Raw genomic sequence first — 21014 nt, 5'->3', positions numbered from 1 at the left:
GCAGCGTCTGAGTGGTTCTCCTGCCTCCTGGCAAAGGCAGTGCCAGCCTCAGGGTGGACCTCAGGGTGGGCTCAGCAAGTGCTCCCAGCAGCCCTGCCATGGTGGCCCTCACGCCTTCCAGTGACAAAAACAGGCTCTCTTTGGCTTTGCCGACAGCATTCTCTTGTGGTTTTCCTCCCTCCTCCTCCTCCTGCTACATAGATGAAGCGCAGGAAGCCGGAATCTCGTCTTGACTCTGCCGTGATATTTCTCTAGCCCTGAGCACACTTCCAGCTGCACTGTGTAAATGAGGGGGGGTGGGCCACGTGGTCTCTGGAACCTTTCTGTGAACCCCCTAACGTAGGGCTTGGAGCTTCTTCCAGGGGTAAGCCTTCATGTGGGGAGTGGTCTCTAAGGCCCCCCATTCTATACGTGTGGATTATCTGTATGTGTGGATTATCATAACTATTGTTATTGTTTTCTGGGAATAGAGCCTGGCACTTTCATCGAATTCTCAAGGGATTGTGGCTCCCAAAGAAGCATAAGAACTGCGGTTCTGTGGCTCCCGTGAGCCCAGGATCACGTCTGCTGGTCACCCCGCAGTTCCCGTCTTCCCCTGTGAGTTAGAATGGGAGGCAGATTCCTGTTGGGGCTATGCAGATTCCTCAGAGACCACAGCTTCTGTCTGCTAAGACCTTAAAAAGGAGACCGGATTGGGCACCTTCTAGATTCTGAGCCCTGGGACGGGGGCTGGCATCTTTCATCTCTTCAAGTCCTCACATCTGCCTGGAAGTGGGCACCATCACCCCCTTTTACAGAAACTGAAAGGCCAGGATCAAATGCTTGGTAGAGTCAAAGCTGAGATTTTAATCCATGTCTCCTGACTATTTTAATTGTTTTCCTTGTTCTGCCATAGATGTTAAATTGCTGGCTGCTAAAAAAGCATGGTGATGTGATGGGCACGTTCTTTTTTTTTTTTTTTTTTTTTTTGAGACGGAGTCTCGCTCTGTCGCCCAGGCTGGAGTGCAGTGGCCGGATCTCAGCTCACTGCAAGCTCCGCCTCCCGGGTTCACGCTATTCTCCTGCCTCAGCCTCCTGAGTAGCTGGGACTACAGGCGCCCGCCACCTTGCCCAGCTAGTTTTTTGTACTTTTTTTTAGTAGAGTCGGGGTTTCACCGTGTTAGCCAGGATGGTCTCGATCTCCTGACCTTGTGATCCGCCCGTCTTGGCCTCCCAAAGTGCTGGGATTACAGGCTTGAGCCACCGCGCCAGGCTGGACACGTTCTTATAAAAGCTTTATTACTAAATTTTTAGTTTAAAAGCGTATTTATTGACTGAAACTCTTCAGCTTGATTTTTAAACGGATCAAGTTCTTGCTATTGCTCAAGGGCACCAGCTTTTCTTTAATGTACAGGCCAGATAACAGTCCGTGAAGTTGAGCAATCCGTGCCTGTGAATTTGGCTTTTAGAGCTTTGTTTCCTACCTAGGCAGGTTGTGCTGTTAGGTAGAATTTCGAGTCAATAGTACATTGTGCCCAGAAGACCCAGAGGGCTTTAGATCACTTGAGCTTGTGGCAGGTATGGTTGCTGGTGCCAACATAAATAGCCCGTGTGTTTACCCAGCGCAAAGACGTGAAGCTGGCCGTGACTTCCTGAGAGCCATCCCAAACGAAAGGCAGGAAGAGGGCAAGAGATCAACCTGCAGTATCGTGACGGACGTTTTCACGCTGTTAAAAAGGTATTCGACTTTCTATTGTATTACAATACAAAGAACAATATGCACAAAACTTTTTTTTCCCCCAGAAAACTCCCAGACTGAGGAGAAAGTTGTCTCCTTCGCCAGATGAACTCTGCTTAACGTGGCTGAGTGCAGTGGCCCCGTCTCCTCCCCGGAACACGTGAACGCGTTCCCCTGCCCTGGGCCAGCTGGCAACCAAACACGTAGTAACTCCAGATTCAGAATTCGAGATTCAGAACTGAGAGGACTTTAGACAAGCATAGAGCGATGCTGGGAACTCTCCCACCAGGTTCGGTGCCACATGGTGGTGGCGTGGGGAGGAAAAGCTGCTGCGAGAAGAAAGGATGCGGGGGAGGAGCAGGAGAGGCAAGGCTCTGAGCGGCATGGGGTTGCAGCCAGCGGCTCCGTGGGCTCAGGCCCAGGCTGGACCAGGGAATGGGCCGCGTGGCCTCCAGTTGTGCTTGGCCGTGAATGCCCAGGTGAGCTTAAGGGCTGGCGAGATGTTGCCAGGAGACCAGAGACACCAGACCCCGGCAAGTCCATGCCACTCCTCTGCCTTTCGGAAGCCCCTCCCCATGCATCAGATGGAACTGAACACGGTGAGCTTCCACCTGAGGACCCCGTGCTGCCCGAGCAGGTGAAGATGATTTGGCTGCAGTGAGCTGAGTGAGTGGACCAAACAAACATGCTTCTCGCTGTGGGGGTGGAGGCCCTCAAGGACGACACGATCCATTGCAGATTTGTATCCCCCAGTGACGTGAATGACACACTCTCTGAGATCTCACAAGCAGAGGCCACAGCCCGGCCAGCCTGGGGGCCAGCACGGCCCCAACAGCTCGGTGACCCCTTCACTCCCGAGCAGGGCCCATGGGGTGGGGAGGGTGGGAAGGGACTTCTGCTGTGGTCCCTTCCCCGCCCTGCTGAGTCCAGGAATCCCAGGAACAGATCGGCCTCTTCCTGGCTTCAGCGCCCATGTATTTCAGCCGCTCCACGGTGTGAGGTTCAGCACTGCTATCCGCTGCAAGACTACAAAGCAGAGAACCGGCCCCGTGGGGTCCACGGTCTCTTACTCTTTCTGTGATTGAGGGGACTCGCGATCTTATAACAGGCATTCAGGAAGAGCAGCCCTCGGGAAGCAGGAGAGAGATGGGGTTGATGCCCTTGTCTCATGTCCTGTGAATTTCCTGCAGAAGGGAAGCTGGCTGGAGGCGCCCGGCTTGCGGTGTGTTGGCCCCTTCACTCGTTACAAGTGGCAGCATGTGCTTTCCGGATAATCCCCCCGCAACCCTGTGAGGAAGGGGCCGTTGTCGTCTTGCCCATTTTTCAGATGGGGAAACAGAGGGACATGTGGCCAGGGAGGAGCCCACTTGGGGCACCGGCCACCCTTCCCGCAGAATGGCAGGTGCACTCCGTGGTGGCGGCTCACGTGGTGTGCATATCCTGACCGTCACCTCTGGCGTCTCCCCTCACTTCTTTGGAAGACTCTCCTACTGGGACTCTAAGGCCCGAGGTGTCTGTGAGGGACCCCCTGTGCAGGTGGCCCTCGTAGGATGCCCTCAGCCCTGCCCAGTGGCCTCCCTCAGTCCTGTGCGCAGGTCACTTGGTGCTGTCTGCCAGTGACCATCACAGCTGGTCCTGCAAAGCACTAAGCCTTCAGCTCCTGCCTTCAAGAGCTGCCTGCAGAGGATGCACGGAAAAGAGGTAGAGAAGCTGACCATGCTCCCTTCTCCCTCACCCCTCAGGGCTCGCCTCACCCCAGGCATCCTTTGGGAGTTTAGGATGCTTCCACTGTCCACACTGCCCATGGACACACAGTCCTTGGTGCTGCTCTGCAGCCCCCGTTGGACACCTGGGGAGGGGATCCCTTAAGAACATATTTTCCTGAACTAAAAGGCTGAGGATTGATGGTGTCGCCGTCTCAGAGGAGGGTTTGCTCCCAGCACAGGTGTCACTCAGGGATCCCGTGTGAAAGGCAGGCAGGGCATTTGCTGAGCCTGGTGGCTTCTCTTTGGCATCGATAAAGTGCAGATGACTGTGCCAAGAGTGGAGGCCCCACCCCGAGACATTCTGGGGTGGAGGCCCTGACTGGGGCCCAGTGGTGCAGCTCATCCACCTGCCCTCCTTAGCCACCGCACCAGGGAATGGGCCAGGGTGGGGGCTCAGGCCTTTTGGGGCTGGAGAAGCCAGGACCCAGCTGCTGGGTCTCTGTGCCAGAGAGAATGGAAGAGGGCAGGCCCCCTTGTGCAGTCAGAACTGGTATTGAATTAAGGTAATCCTCATTAAACTGAGACAAGTTAAAACCCACGCTGAGCGCTGCACGTTCCTGATGGTGTTAAGCTTCTTAGTGTCCACGCAGAGGAAGCCTAGAGGTTGGGCTACACAGGCTGCGGGATGGTGCATAAGACAAGATGGTGGCTCCTCAAAAATTTCAATGTAGAATGACAACTTGACTCAGCAATTCCACTACTGCGCGTAGACCCAAAAGCAGTGAAAGCAGAGACTCGAAGGATATCTGTCCACCCATGTTCACTGCAGCCCCGTGTCCAACAGCCAAAGGTGGAAGCAGCCACGTGTTCCTGGGTGGGTGGATGGGTGGGTGAGCGGGGGGTGGATGGATTAGCACGTGGTGGTTCACACATATGATGGGGTCTTAAGCAGCCTGAGAAAGGAAGGAAATCAAAGTATTTTACCCCAAAATATATTTCTTTGACAGATTTTATTACTACTATCTATCTATCTATCTATCTATCTATCTATCTATCTATCTATCTATTGTTTAAGATGGAGTCTCACTGTGTCGCCCAGGCTGGAGTGCAGTGGTGCGATCTTGGCTCACTGCAACCTCCACCTCCCGGGCTCAAGCAATTCTCCCACCTCAGCCTCCCAAGCGGTCGTGACCACGGATGTGCGCCACCACAGCCGGCTAAGTTTTTGTAGTTTTGGTAGAGACAGGGTTTCACTATGTTGCCCAGGCTATTCTTGAACTCTTGAGCTCAAGTGATCCTCCCCCGCTGGCCTCCCAAAGTGCTGGTGTTACAGGCGTGAGCCACTGTGCCCAGCCTCTTTGACATATTTTAAAATGTCCTTGCAAAGCTGCCTCTTATGGGGAACGTCTGCATTCTCTAGAGAACCCCCTTCCCTTTCCAAGTCTTTTTCCTGATCCAGGAGAGAATCGTTTAAGAGTCTGGCATCTTTTCAGTCTGATAGGAAACACTAACCATCTGTTCTCTCTAAAACCTGTTACTTGGAGGCTGCATCTGCATGATAAGAACCTTGGTCTCCACAACCCCTTGTCCTGACCCAGACCCTGCCTTCTATTGTTTCTAGGTCTTTGGATAAACTGTTTCAGCCAATTGTCAATCAGACAATCTTTGAATCCCCCTATGGCCCAAAAGCCCTCCCCGCCCTTTGAGCTGTCCCACCTTTCTGGATTGAACCGGTGTACACCTCACAAGTGCTGATTGATGTCTTCTGTCTCCCTAAAATGCATAAACACCGAGCTTTGCCCCGACCATTTTGGGAACATGTTCTCAGGACCTCCTGGGCTGTGTGAGGAGCTATGGTCACTCACATTTGGCTCGGAATAAATCTCCAAATATTGTACAGAGTTTGGCTGTTTTCACTGACACTCCTAAGGCAGGGCTGTGGCACCTGAGCTGCTGTGAGCTCTGAATCTGAGGGACAGCCCTGGACAGAAGCAGGCAGGGGGAGGGATGTCTCCTAAGGCAGACAGTGGGAGGGGTGCGGCTGGCACAGTGCCAGGCCAGGCCCATACAAGGCTGTCCAAGTTATTCCCACCAAACTCCTGGAAAAATGCAAAACATTGCAGGTTACCCTTGAGGCCCGGGCAAAGGCCCTTTCACTTCTTGGGCAATCCTGCTGCGAGTATGATGACATTAGAAATGAACCATTGGTGCACAACTCATAAGGCACAGTTGTAACCTATCAAAAACAAAAAGTATCCGAGACAGGTCTCAATCAATGTAGAGGTTTATTTTGCCGAGACTGAAGACGTGCCTGGGAAAAAGGAACACAAAACTGCAGGAACATCTGAGATCTCTGCTTTGTCCAAAGAGGGTTTGGGGACTTTGATATTTAATGCGGAAAGAGTAGGCAATAGGGGAAAGAGGGGGAAAAAGTTTAGGGGGATAGGAGAAAGGGGCAATGGCTGTATTCTTTCGAGGCCTTGATCAGCATTCACTGAATCTGCATTTTACATATGAAAGGAGGCAGCAGAGGAATAGTCAATTACACATTGTCTCACCCGGTGGATCTGCACTGATAGGCATTTGTCTCAGGTGGGCAGAGGGATGGCTCCTGGTCCGTCTTTCTCCTGTACCTGTGAAGATAGCCTGGTAATTTACATTGTGGGGGTGAAATTCAACAGAACTGTTTTAGGGTAAAGATCTTGGGGCCCACAAGGAATTTCCTTGGGAACAAATTGTGAAGGAGGCCCCCCAGGGAGGGACGTGGCCTTTTATCTTTGAAGGTACAAAAATGACAGGCAGTTTTGTGTGGCTCAGTTCCAAAGCTTGGCTTCTCCCTTTGTCTTAGTGAGTTTGGAGTCCTGAGATTTTATTTTCTTTCTGCGCTACAATTTCTACATTTGCTGAAAAGCACAACACAACATTTTTCAAATGTACACACTGCTCTGTGCATTTCCGGGATAAGCAGCGTTTGAAATTCCAAAGCCAGAGAGCAAGGTGCTTCTGGGATACTGTCAGAGTCAGCCCTCTATGTCCTGAGGGTTCAACCGACAGAACACCTCAAATGCCTGGTTAGAAAATCCACGCCTGGTACGATGCACTCAACACAGTTTCCTCCCTCTGGCTCTGTTTTTCTCAGTCACTTTGGTGTAACTTAGAGGTACTCCTTTTTGGGTCACCCCATTTTAAATAAAGGTTGCAAAGTGAATATTCGAAAGCATATAAAGAAGCAAAGTTTCTGTAATGGAGAAAAGAATGAAAGGAGTCAGCGGAAATGCTGTTTCCTCAGTTCCTAAGCTGATTCCAGAAGCCTCTGTGGAGTCCCTCCGGGTGAACTTGGACGGGGGAGTGGGTGGCTGCCATTGACTCAGGTGCATGTATGTCTGTGAGGTTAAAGGTCAAAAGCCCTTGCTGGCTGTGGAGTCTTGCATGCAGTTTTCTTTACTGTTGTCCTCGTCTGGCCTCGGCCTGTTTTTATGACGGCCACAGGAGGACCTCAGCACTCAGGCTGGGCTTCAGAGCTCAGAGCCAGGTAGCCACCTGCTGCCTCGCCCGTCTGGTGGGAGGATGCCCTCCTCTCAGAGACGCACATGGACCTGCTGATATCCAAACCTCTTCTCCACAGACCTGTGGGGAGGCCTCAAACCCAAGACCTCCACCCAACTCAGGTCAATCAGTTAAGCTAGGAACGGAAGAGAACTGGAATAATCAGTCACCGTTTTCCTTCCATAGCTGACAGCTGAATGCTGATTTAGTTACCAGGAAGAAAGAGGGGAATGTGGTTGGCAGACCTGGGTGGCCTCCCTGGAATTCCATGTCCCAAGTGGTCTTTAAATTGCAACGTGAATGCAGTTGTGGTACCTCAGTCAAGATTCCTGCCTTTTTGTGAATGTACCTTCCTGCACAGCAGTGGACGTGTGCCCTCTTGGTGCCTGCCTGGCCTCCACGAATCCGACTCCTGGCAGCCCCTGACTGCTTTTGGGGGATTCCTCCTGCTCCTGCTCTCGGGTCATGCAGTGGAATGGATTTGGGTTCCATCTCCAGGGGAGGAAGGGGTCGAGCCTGGAACCCTTTGAAGAAAGGGTTTAGTTCAACCGTGAATGTTTTGCTCAAGTCAGACTAATCAGAATCAGGCTTTAATTCTGGGGCTTTGGTGTGAACTGAGTGAAGCAGCAGGATGTGGTCCTGCCATTTTTCAGGGACAAGAGACGGGTAGTCTCAGAAGGGAGCTAACACAGACAGGGATAATCTAATGGAGGGCAAGGAGAGACCAGAGCCTATCTGAGCACTTGAGATCTGTCCTGGCTGGCTCAGGCCTCCACAACAAAGTACCACTAACCGGGCAGCTTATACAATGGAAACTTCCTGTCTCTGTCCTGGAGACTAGAAGTACACGATGTTAGAAGTTACAGATGTTACAAGATGCTAGAAGTACAGGTGTAACCTGGACCCTGTGGCTCAGGTTGGAGCTTCCTTAAGGGATTTGCTGTTTCCCTTGGGATTTATTAATCCAATGGTGGTCAAGAGTGTATGGTTTAATTTCCACGCATGTTGAATTCAAGCAGTGTGATATTTTTCCAGCTTTGTGGTTTTTGCTCAAGATTGCTTTGGTTACTTGGGGTCTTTTGTGTTTCCATAAGAAATTAAGGGTTTTTTTTTTTTTTTAATACTGTGAAAAATGTTATTGGAATTTTGTTAGGGATTGCATTGAATCTTTAATTGCTTTGGGGAGTGGAGTGTGGACATTTTAACAATATTAATTCTTCCAATTCATGAACATGGACTATCTTTTTATCTTTTTATAAAAACTTCTCCAGTTTTTGTCACCAGTGTTTTATAGTTTTCAGTGTACAGATATTTCACTTCCTTAGTTAAACTTATTCCTAAGTATTTCTCTAGCCATTGTAAATTTTTTTCTTAATTTCTTTTTAAAATATATTATTGTTAGTATACAACAATGCTACTGATTTTAGTGTGTTGATTTTTTATCCTGCAACTGTACTGAAGCTGTTTATTAGTTCTAGCAGTTTTTTAAAGCTATAGTAATCGAAACAGCATGGCAGTGGCACAAAAACATATATAGACCAGTGGAACAAAATAGCCCAGAAATAAATCCGTGCTTTTACAGCCCATTGACTTTCAACAAAGAACACACAATGGGGAAAGGACAGTCTCTTCAATAAAAAGTGTTGGGAAAACTGGATATCCACATACAGAAGAATGAAATTAGACCCTTACTCACACCAGATATAAAAATCAACTAAAAATGGATTAAAGACTTAAACATAAGAACTGAAACTGTAAAGCTCCTATAAGAAAACACAAGGAGAAAGCTCCATGACATTGGCCTGGGCGATGAATTTTTTAAATATGAATTCTAAAAGCACTGGCAACAAAAGCAAAAATAGATAAATGGGATTACATCAAACTAAAAAGCTTCTGCACAGCGAAGAAGATAATCAACAGAGTGAAGAGACAACCTATGGAACAGGAGAAAATATTCGCAAACTATACATCCAATAATGGGTTGATATCAAAAATATATGAGGGATTCAAACAACTCAATAGTAAGAAAACAAATAATCTGATTAGAAAATGAACAAGAAACCTGAACGGATATTTCTCAAAAGAAGACAAACATTTCTCAAAAGGACATTTGGATGGCCAAAAGGTATATGAAAAAATGCTCAACATCACTAGTCATCAAGAAAATGCACAATGAAGTATCACTTCACTTTTGTTAGGATAGCTATTATCAAAAAGATTATATGTTGGCAAAGATGAAGAGAAAAGGGAAGCCTTGTACACTGTTGCTGGGAACGTAGATTAGTATAGCTATTGTGGAAAACAGCATGAAGTTTCCTCAAAACATTAATAGAACATGATTTGGCAATTCCACTTCTGAGTATATATCCAAAGGAAATTAAATCAGTATGTTGAAGACATATCTGCACTCCATGTTCATTACAGCATTATTTTCAGTAGCCAAGATTCTAAAATCAACCTAAGTGTCTACCAACAGATAAATGCATAAAGAAAATGTTACTATATAAACACAATAGAATACTACACAGCCTTTAAGAAGAAAGAAATTCTGTCATTTGTGACAATATGGATGGAATTGGAGAACATTATACTACGTGAAATAAGCCAGGCACAAAAAGACAAAACCAGCATGATCTCATTTATATGTGACATTTATAAAAGGTAAATGCATAGAAGAGAGTAGAATGGTGGTTCTTAGAGGATACAGAGGGATTGGGAAGATATTGGTCAAAGGATGCGAAATGTCAGTCATACAGGAGGAATAATTACAAGATATTTATTGTATAATATGGTGATATCTGTTGTTTCTCAGTATATGTAGAGGACTGCTTCCAGGACCCTCCTTGTATACCACAATCCACACATACTCAAGTGTGGCAGTCAGCCTTGTAAAACCTACATACCCCAAATGTTGGCCCTTTATATCTGCAGGTTTTGCATCCTGCAAATACCGTCTTTTCTGTCCTCACTTGGTTGCAAATGTGGAACCCACGGATACGGAGGGTCAACTGTATTTATTGAAAAAATCCACCTTTAAGTGGATCCATGCAGCTCAAACCCATGTTGTTCCAGGGTTAACTGTATAGTAATAGCAATGCATCATATATTTGAAAATTGCTAAGAGAGCAGACAACATGTGTTCTCTCTGCATGTAAATGATAAGTATGTGAGTTAGTGCATATGTTAATTAACTCAATTTAGCCATTTTACAATGTATACATATATAAAAAAGTCATGTGATAAAGCATAAATATATACTTTTAAAAATCTGTCAATTAAGAAGTTTTTCAAATACTTATAAATGTTTCAGCTTTACTTCTCTTATTGATTTCTGGATTCATTTCATAGGGGCAGAGATGATGCTTTGTATTACTTCAGTCCTTTCAAATGTATTAAGACTTGTTTTGTGACCTAACATATAGTTTATCCTGGAGAATGTTCCGTGTGCACTTGAGAAAAATGTGTTTTCTGCTGTTGATGTGTGGCATGTTCTTTATGTGTCTGTTAGGTCTAGTTGGTTTATAGTACACTTTAAGTCCTCTATCTTTTTACTGATCTCTGACTAGGTGTTCTACACATTATTAAAAATGGAGTATTCAGGTCTCCAGCTCATATTGTAGAACTCTCTTTCTCCCTTCAATTTTGTCAATGCTTGCTTCATATAGTTTGAGGCTCTTGTTTGGTGCATATATTTTTATCATTGTTACATTTTCTTGATGAATTGACTATTTTATCAATACATAAATAGTCTTCTTTATCTCTTCTAATGGTTTTTGGCTTAAAACCTATTTTGTCTGTTAGTAACTCAGGCTCACCAGCCTATTTTGGTCATTATTTTGATGAACTATCTTTTTCTGTTTTTCACTTGCAACACATTAGTGTTATTAGAGCTAAAGTGAGCCTCTTGAAGACAGCATATATTTGAATCATTTTTAAAATCCACTTGCCAATCACTGTTTTTTTACTAGTCAGTTTAATTCATTTACGTTTAAAATTTTTACTGATAAGAACTTCTGCCATTTTGCTATTTGTTTTCTGTGTATGTTACAGATTTTCATTTTATTCCCTTAATTATTGCCTTCTTTTGTGACATTATTTTGGTAGTAAACCATTTGATTCCCTTTTCATTTCCTATAGACATTATTTGGATATTTTCTTTGGTGTTATTATTGGGATTAAATTTAATATTCTAAATTCATAACAATAATTAAAATTGACATTAACTTAAGAAGGATACAAAAACTCTGCCCCACGCAGCTCCATTCCCTATTTGTGTTATTGTCACAAACTACGTATTTATATATGTGAGCCTCCAAAGATTTATAATGATTTTTAAATGAGTTAGTCTTTTAAACAATGTAGGAATAAACAGTGTAGTTTTGGGCTATGATTTTTCCAAATATTCTTTCTCTCCTTTCTCTTTCTTTTCTAGGATTCCCATAAAACATCATGTTGTACACCATAAATATATACTTTAAAAATGTGTTAATTAAAACATTGTCCAAACATTTTTATATTTTCCAGTTTTACTTCTGTTATTAATTTCTAGCTTCAATTCATAGTGGTCAGAGATGATGTATGTTGGCCTACGTGGTGGTGTCCTACAGGACCCAGAGGCCCTGATTATTTTTCTTCATGGTTTTTTTTTCCTGTTTTTTAGACAATAGTTTCAATTATCCTATCTTGAAGTTCACTGGTTATGTCTTCTGGCTGTTAGAATCTGCTACTGAGGCCCTCTGGTGAATTTTTAATTTCAGTCATTGTACTTTTCAGCTCCAGATTTCATGCTTGCAGCTTTTCCAGCCTCAGTTCCTATTTACGTGAAACAAAGAACATCCGTGTTCATCCTTCTAGTAGCCCCTGGCCAGGTTAGAACACACAGATGCAGTGATTTGTGAAGAAGGCCCGCGTGCTCCCTCCACCGTGAGGGCTGGGTTCCCACCCTGGGAACACGGACAGCCTCTTCTTCAAGCGGGTGGGGCAGGAAGAGTAAAGCAGCCAAAGAGCTTTCTTCTTGTTTTCAAGTTGCTGTTTCTTGTCAACATTTGCTTGGCTGCTGTAGGCCTCTGTTGTTTTTTGATGTTTCTGGGAGGGGAAGGGGGACAGTTTGGAGCCGCCTCTTCCTCCGTTTTGCTGATGCTACTTTAACTGGGGCCCAAACTACAAATCTCAGAGCTTGGTTCCTCTCTTCAGAGGTTTATTTCGTGACTGTCATGGATCAATCTATATCTTTCTGTTATAATCAATTGATTGAAATTAGAGACCCATGCAAAAGATAAGAATGTTTTCAAGATCTAAATAATGCTTCTTAGCAGCTTAATTTCATTTTTCTGCCTTATTAATCTAATTGCTCCATGTGCACAGATGCATATAATGTTAAGTCTAGGCTTCAAAGCGTAACAGTCTTATCGGCAATGAATTCTTCTTGGCGTTTGTCAAAAACTTTCAGAGAACGTTACGTCCGGTTCAGCATTTTATTTTATTGGTGAGAAAACTGAGACACTGCAAGGGGATGAACTGCTTGTGCAAAGCAGGGACAGCACAGGGGTGAGAATCTGGTCTTCCTGCTGCTGAGCCCGTCAAATTCTTCCACGATGAAGGTGTTCAGAGAAGGAGCATGCATACTTATCCTGACTCGACCTGGTTATGAACTATCTGCGTGGAAAACTAGTACCACTGGACACAGATACAACTTCAAAAAAATAAGTGGTTTCTAAAAAGTGCTTTTCTTCCAGAGTTCCCTCTCTCAGTAAATAGCCCTTCCACTGGGCTCCCATTGAAGATGCTGGCATCATCCCTGATGATCTCTTACTACCACATCAATCCCAGCCAACACTTCACAGCTAACTCGACCTCCATATGGTGCCTTCAGACAACCCACTCCTGTCCTCTTCACTGGCACCACCCTGGGTCTTGCTCCCACACTCTGCTTGTACCTGGCTCACCAGTCTCCCACCCCTGCTTTCCCTCTCTATGGTGGTCAGCCTCCAGGACAGCTCTTAGTACCCCTGCCTTCGGGTATTCCTTCACCTGCAGCCTGCCCTACACAGGACTGGAGCTCGTGTGTGATGAATGGAGCTTGGCAGAGGTGACAGATGGCTCCCAAGACCAGGTCACAGGGCACAGCAGCTCCTGACTTGGTCTCTGGGATTGCTGTACCTGGGGGAAGTCAGCTGCCATGTTGTGAGGATGCTCAAGCAGTCCCGTGGAGAGCCTCTTGTGGGGAGAAACAGGGCCCTCCTGCCAAGATCCAGGACCAGTCCACCAGCCACGTGGGTGGACCACCTTGGAAGGGCATCTTGCAGCCTCAGCTGAGCCTTGAGATGAGACTGATGTCTTTCCTGCAACCACATGAGAGACCCTGAGCCATCACAGTCTGGCTAAGCTGCTCCTGGGTTCTTGGTGCACAGAAGCTGTGCAAGGTGAAGATGGACCTCAGTCAGCTGGGGGTTGCTATAACAAAATACCAGGCTGGGGACCTAACCCACAGCACTTGTTTCTCACAGTTCTAGAGGCTGAGAGGTCCAACATCAAGTTGCCAGCAGATTTGTGTGTGGTGAGTGCTCTCTTTCTTGTTTGGAGACAGCCCCCTTCTTGCTGTGTCCTCACGGGGTGAAGAGAGAGTGCTGATCTCTTCCTCTTCTGGCAAAGGCCCTGATCCCATCACGAGGCTCCACACTCATGGCCTCATCCAAACCCAATTCCCTCCCAAAGGCCCCTCCTCTGAATACCCCTCTATGGCGATTAGGGCTTCAACATGATTGTGAGGTTGGAGGGAAACACAAACATTCGGTCCATAGCAGGTTTTTACTGTTGTGTTAAGCCCTGTACTTGGGGGTTATTTGTTACGCAGCAGTGAATAACTGATACACTCCCCAATAGCCTATTCTCAACAAACAGCCAAGCAGCCTTTAACATTTTAAATCTAGTTATGTTCATCTATGTAAAGCTTTCCAGTGGCTTCTTATCACTCCAAATAAGTTCTTAGCCCTCACCATGGCCCAGAAAGCTGAGCATGACCTGGTGTCTGCCTGCCTGTCTGTGCTTGCTTCCTCACCCTGGCCCCTTCTGCCCTCTGTGCACACTTATTTTCTCACTGCTGCTCCAGCATGCCAACATGCAGCCTCCTGTCCTGGACATTCTTCCTCAGACTCACTCATTCCCCTCAAGTCTCACTTAAATGTCACCTCCCTGGGAAGCTTCCCTCAGCACCCACTATGGCAGCACCCTGGTCTGCTGCTGCCTGTCCCCTTGCTGTGCTGCATCTTACCTCATAGCACCAGCACAGCTGGTGTGCATGCATGTGTGCACATGTGAGTGTGCACAGGCACATGTGTAGCTGCGTGTCACACAAATGTATGTACATGCATGTGCATGTGTGAGTGTGCATGGTACACATGTATGTGTGTCATGTGTGTGCACATGTGAGCGTGCACAGGCATATGCATAGGTGTGTGCCACATGAATGCACGTACATGTGTGTGCACGTGTGAGTGTGCATGGCACACATGTATGCATGTGTCGTGTGAGTGTGTACACATGTGCATGGGCACATGTGTAGGTATGTGTTGCGTGTGTGAGTACATATGTGCATGCACATGTGAGTGTGCATGGTAAACGTGTATGTCACATGCGAGTATGTGGGTACATGTGCATGTATCTGTGTGCGTGTGAGTGCATGCACACACATGCACAGGTGTGTGCACATAAACACAAGTGTGTGGACAATGTGCATATATACACATGTGTATGTCTGTGCACGTGAATGTTCTCTCTCCCTATTAGAATGCAGGGATGCTCTCGTCTCCTGTCATGTCCGCAGCAGCTGGCACAGTGCCCAGAACATGCTGTGCTCTCAGTGGATAGTTGACAAACATACCTGTGAGTTAAACAAAACGTGTGGTACTCAGATTCTACAGGACGGGCACTAGGAGCAGTGAAAAGATGAATGGGATCCGGCCCTCCTGAAGCTCACAGTCTAGTAAGAAAGTAACTACCAGATCCTAACAGTCCAGTGTGGTGAATGCCATGCTAGCAAAATCCAGAGCGCTGGAAGCAGTCGGACAGGCTCACAGAGTCCTGCCTTCTGCAGTAGGCGGGGTTTTCACACCTGCTTTGCCAGGAATGGCAGGACAGTCAAGGCTTCATTGAAAATATAAGTTTCTTTTATAGTAATTCCTATACAGAATTGTTACTTTACAATAATGATAATTATTTTAGAGTTATCTGGAATATTAAAAACAATGCAGAAGTTTGACCATAACAGATTGGACCATGTCTACACTGGCACCTGGGATACATGGGGTGGGCTATTCATTACACAGCTATTAAAAGTCACGATTTAATAACTTTTTCAGGATACGTTAGCTGTACACCTTACTCTAGGAACACTATCAATGTATGAGAATTTATTTGTATGTGGCCATGAGCACCCCTGGGTGTGCCTGATGACACACATACATGCACTCAACTTACATCAAAATGTTACCATTTTATGATTCTGAGTAATGAGATTGTAGGTAATTTTTCTCATAGCATTTAATATATTACAACTTTTTTTTGCCAATATTCACTATCTTTATTACGAAATAAAATCAATAAAATATTTATAGAAACAAGCATCATAAATATGGGATTTTGCTGCTTTTCTTTTCAGGGTGGATAAAGTGTCCAGTTGTCATATCCCTGTGCTAATGGATATTATATTTAACAACAACAACAAAAAATACAGCCCTGTCAGATGCCACTCAGCGCCATGCCGAGGTCCAGGGCACGCTGGTGACTTGAAAGAAATCAGCCTCACGGCCCAGAGCGTTCTGCGTCTTCTCCCCTTTCCTTACATTTCTGTCTGTTTTGGAGCAATGCTTTTGAGGAGTTTGCTTCCAGGAGGGTCTGAGTCTTGGTAGCTCATCTCCAGGTCAAACTGTTTTTCTGTTCCTGTGAAATGTGGTTGACATCATCCATGGGCTGTTTGCCTTTCCTTCTAGATCAACCCTACCCGGGACCTGAGGTTCTGGCCTGGCCTCTGGGCCCTGGCTGGTATAGGAGCCGAGTCGGGGGCCCTGACGGGGCAGGATGGCGGCATCTCAGTTCTGGCCTGGCCTCTGGGCCCCTGGCTGATGCAGGAGTCGGGGGGTCCCTGATGGGGCAGGACGGTGACACCTCCTTTCCCTGCCTCTGCAGCGGACGATCGTGCCTCCTGGTGGGGATGATTATTGATTAAAGCATCTGAATTCAATCAGAAGCTGTTTCCTGGTCCTTACATGTGTTTTCATCAGGAGCAGACGTGACCATTCTCTTTCCTTCCTTCTATTGATTTAAAAAGAGTAGCCTGGCCAAAGAATAAAGCAAGCAGCCCAGTGCACACACAGACACACACACACGTACACACACACGCACCCCCCTCACGCATACACACACACACGGACCCCTCCCACATGCACATATGTGCACGCACGCACACATGCACACACAGGAGCCAACATACTGTAACTTTTCTGTGTTTTAGAAAACTCCTTTGTTTAGGTTGTGGGTAGAAGGACTTGGGAGCCTTGATAACCTCTGACAACTATGTCCCCAGCCGGGTGCAGTATGGTGGCTCCCTGCTGCAAATAAATGGACTTTCTCCTTTTATTCATGATTCATACCTCGAATAAAGACAGCAGCAGACAGTACAGCTCTTTGAAAGATTTCTTTGCAACATGGATTAGGTCTCGAGAATTGTTTAATCTAAGCATGACTGTGAAATGTTGACAGAAAGATATGTAAAACACGGGTCCAAACACGGAATGATTCAGAAACAAGGATTGGTACAGATAAATCACCCTTCTTGACCATAGAGGTACAAACTATTGGATTCTGAACAACCATTAAGAGTGTTTGCCTTTATTTTCTTTGATTTTGGTGAAGACGAAAAACATTGAGATATATGAATTTATTGTTTTTAAACATGGTTTATCACTTCTTCAAATATGCCTACTTCCCTCCAATAGGAAGCCAGAGCAGTACATTTCCTGGTATCTACTTTCACACGCAGACCACATCCATACTCATGCAAGCACACACTCACGCACACACATGGGTGTGGTGTGGTCCAGGAACCGGGTTCCGAGTCAGGTGCACCTTGTTGAAATCTCAGTTCCACTTCGCACCTGCTGTGTGACCTTGGGGAACTTGCAATAACCTTTCTGAGTCTCCAGTTCCTTATGTGCGAAATGGGGTAAAAATAATGTTTTGAGGTAGAGTTGCTATGCATGTTCGTGGGTTGAAATCCCTGGTGGTAAGTGTGAGTTCCTCCTCATGGTACCAAGATCAGACCCCGCCAAGGACTGGCAGCTCTGGAACCAGCATAGAGCTGCACCTTCTAGGTGCTTGTGAGGTGAGAAAAGCATTTGGGGAGAATTTATCAGTGTTTCCTTCTGCTTTAAGCCAGTTCAGCCTGTTTCTAATCCCCGAAGTTCTTTGATTGTCTTCAGTGTAAATACTGAAGATACTTTGGTAGTAACAACAAAAGAAATCATTGGAGGTGGAAGAACGTGTCAGGAGAGGAAAAATGGATAGTCTCTCCCAGCCTGCTCTCTCCATTTAAGTGATTTGGATCAGAAGAGCAAACAGTTTCTAGCAGATGTTAACATCGGTTAAATAATTAATTCCACAAGCTCAATCATGGTGTTGGCAAGTCAGTGACCTAAGGCCTCCATGTCTGAGCCTGAGAATCGAGTGACTCAAACATCGATTCAGGTACGAAGTCAGGCTGGGCAGGGACGGGGTGGGGCTGCCTTAGGGTTTCCAGGTTGTCTATTGCTGAAAGCCAAGTGCAACCAGCAGGTCACACCCCGTCCCCACCCCGGCTGCCCTTCCAGAAGCCTGGGATGGTGGCGTGGCTTTAAGAGCTCTTGGGAAGGCCAAGGTCAGTTCCTAGCTGGAGATGGCTGTGGCCAGTGTCTTGGCAGCATCCAGGCACTGAAAGGATGATGAAGTTTCTCTCCTGCTTGGAGAGCAGGGGCGATGATTACCAGGAGTGGAGAAACTCGCCTTCTTTTGGAAAAACGCAATGAAGGGATTCAATTTCCAGAGCAATTAATCTAGTGCCTCTGGGGGTTTTACCTGTAACTCGGGAGCTGCCTTCTGTGACCCCATCGAGGCCTGGGAGGATCACCCTTCCCCAGTGCTGCTCGGAAGAAAGCGTTTGACCCGAGGATCACAACACAGGCACCTCATGAGTTATGCATGAAAAATCATCAAAGTACACAAAGCCTGGCTGGCAAAGACCAACCTGATGGCATAGGAAAGACAGAGGCTCCGGTCAAAGGAGGCCACGTCCTCAGAAGGGTTTACGTTTAGAATGAGTTGGGATAATATCCAGTGACTTGTTTTGGTTCTTTGAGTTAAAAAAACACAAGCAGCGTTTATGTAACAAGTGTTTCAATTCTGCACGGTTGCCAGGGCCCTCTGCGGCAGCCTGCTAAGCAGGCGTGGCGGATGACGGGTGAGCCAGGGCCGCTGGCCACAGCTCTTTCATTTTCCTGCAGAGCTCAACAGGAAAGGCTGCTCTGACATGGAACCAGTGAGCCCTTTCCTCTGCCTGTTGGGCAATTTGCACGGGCTCTGAACCAACGTAAGTCCTGTGCTCACTCACGAACAGGAAGGTTAGAACTCCACCCGCTCAGGGACCATTTACCGTGGTCTCCTGTGTTTGATCTTTCTAAGCAAGGGATAGGGGGCAGAAGCCCAATTCTTTCATTTTCTCACTGTGGAGCCCTGAACAATGACCCCTCCCAATATACTTTTACTTCGTAATCTTCAGAACCTGTGACAAATATCTTACACGGTAAGAGGTGGGATTAGGTGAGGGAGCTCTTGAGGAGGAGCTGATTCTGGATTTGCCTGGTGGGCCCTAAATGCAATAAGAGGCCCCAGGTGAGAGAAAGGCAGAGGGAGTTTGATCACAGACACAGAGAGGGCAGTGTGGAGATGGAGCCGGGAGGTGTGGCTGCAGCCAGGGGAGGCCTAGAGCCCCGCAGAGCATCAGGAGGCTGGAAGGAGCCTTCCTGGACCTTCAGGGGAGCTCACTCTGCCTGCACCTGGAACCAAGATCATGGGTCTCTGGCTGCAGTTCTGTGAGCGGGTTGATCTGTTGGTTAAGGCCACCAGTCAGTGCCGTTTGACTCGGCGTCTATGGGAGAGAAATACAGTCCGTTCCTCCTTCCTGGAGCCCCCTCCCCTGTCCTTGGCTTATGTCCTCCGGCATGCCATGAGCTGTGGCCACAGCGAGCCTCACACTCCAGACCTTTCTGCCTGGCTTCTGCTGAGGTCTATCTAGCATGGCGGACCCTCCCTCACGTCCCAGCCCTGACTCCCCTCATCTACCCGACGGTCCCCGCTCAGCGGCTCTGAGCGCTCCCAGGAGAAAGCTGTGTTCATGGCTCGGCACTGATGGTTGCTTTATATAAATGTCACTCACGGCAGCGGACGCCTCTTCAGGCGGAATCCACGTGGCAGCTGTTGTGTTCCTGCGGGCAACTTGCTCATGAGTTTGCACTGTCACTGGAGGTTGAACAAAAATCTCATTTATTCAATTCCAGGCTGGAGGTAGTCTGCGTCATTTCTTCATCTGGTAGATAGCATTTTTTTTTTTAAATTCAGGATTTAAACCCTTTCTAGGAAACAGACATCTCTAGAGAAAAATGAAAGCATAAATCTACCTCTATAAGCTTGAACAAATACATTACAGTAAAGCTCTGTTAACTCAGACTAACTTGAAGGAAATGCTGCTTGTTAGCGGAAAAGATCTTTTAAAGTAAAATAAACATGGTACCCACCTTTGATCACTGTGGATTCCGGAGCAATGTTCATATTCCATGCAAGGAGGCAAAGGGCCAGGTTCCAACGTGGGATTGTTTCTCCTGCCCCGTTGCCAAGGAGGGACACATGCAGGAAAACGGGAATTTAAAGGATTGCTGACTGTGTCTCCCAATGCCCCAGCCAAGGGCTCCAGAAAAGTGAGCGGGGGCCAGGCATAGAGCCCAGGCGGGGGTCCCAGGCTAGGCCTCACTCCCAGCTCCATGGAACCTCAGCCCTGCTGGCTCCAAAGGCCAAGACCCTGTGATACAAGAGTTATTCAGAAATAATTTTTAGGCAGATAGTAAAGGTAAAGGTTCTCGGTGTAAATTTCCCTGTAATAAAAAACACCGGAACCATCTCTTTTCTAAAAGAAAAGGCAGCTTAAAGGGCCGGACTGGCAAGCTTTGAGATGCAAATGCCGGCCGTTAGAAACTGGGTCACTCAATAAGGCAGTTCCCGCTGTCTTCTCCTTGCCAGCACGTGTACCAAGTTCATGGCCACCTCCAGATAACACTATGTGTTGGGAACATCATGGAGACGCGTATTTGCATATTAAAGGACTAAGGTGGGAGGGCCAGGTTTTTCTCAGGCTATGTAAATGACACACCTGGTCAAGCCAATCCCCTGGCCTTATGCAAACCAGACACCGCCTCCTCCAGCATCCCAATAGAAGCAGCCCCTTTTCTGCCCCACAGGGGGGTTTTCTCTTTGTCCGAATCCTCCTCCCTCTGCTCTGTACGGGGTTAGGGGGGAGGGGAGCTGCTTTCTTCTTCCGTCCTGTTTTCATGCCTATTAAACTTTCTGCACTGGGCCTGCCGCCCCTGCCAGTGGCTCAGGGGCTGGAGGGGCCTGGACCCAAGTGAGCAGTAAACAGCCTCGATCTCTCTCTGTCTCTCTGCATCTCTGTCTCTGTCTCTCTCTCATCCACATCTTTGGAGACAGCCTGGCCTCCTGGGGATGGTGGGCCAGGCCTGTGAGGTCGGGGGGATCCAATCACTAAGCAGAGGATACAGAGCCCAGCCTGCGCTGCCTCCCTGGCCCCACCGCTCTTGGGGGGATGGGAGACGCTGCCTCAAGTCCTCACCCGGCCAGTGGAGATGGGGCACGGGTCTGGCATATGAAAGAGCCGTCCTGTTCAGCCCTGCCCCTGCAGAACCAGCCTCGGGTGTGCCTGTGACGGCTCCATGGAACAGGCCACTGCA

The 21014-nt window shown here is 47.2% G+C and overlaps 1 long non-coding RNA gene across 1 annotated transcript; it reads right to left on the bottom strand.

Annotated features, from left to right (window-relative positions):
- Positions 1-1032: 1032 nt before the first annotated feature.
- On the bottom strand, positions 1033-20375 carry LOC119625245 (uncharacterized). Its single transcript, XR_005241358.2, has 3 exons — positions 19791-20375; positions 5982-6056; positions 1033-4376 (listed from the first exon to the last, which is right to left on the bottom strand). It is a non-coding gene; the product is annotated as an uncharacterized lncRNA (long non-coding RNA).
- Between the last annotated feature and the right edge of the window lie 639 nt (positions 20376-21014).

This window comes from Chlorocebus sabaeus, chromosome 13 (genome assembly GCF_047675955.1).
Source record: "Chlorocebus sabaeus isolate Y175 chromosome 13, mChlSab1.0.hap1, whole genome shotgun sequence".
In the NCBI taxonomy this organism is placed as follows: Eukaryota; Metazoa; Chordata; class Mammalia; order Primates; family Cercopithecidae; genus Chlorocebus; species Chlorocebus sabaeus.
Note: the sequence above shows the minus strand (reverse complement) of the source record. Positions and strands in the feature narration are given on the sequence as shown.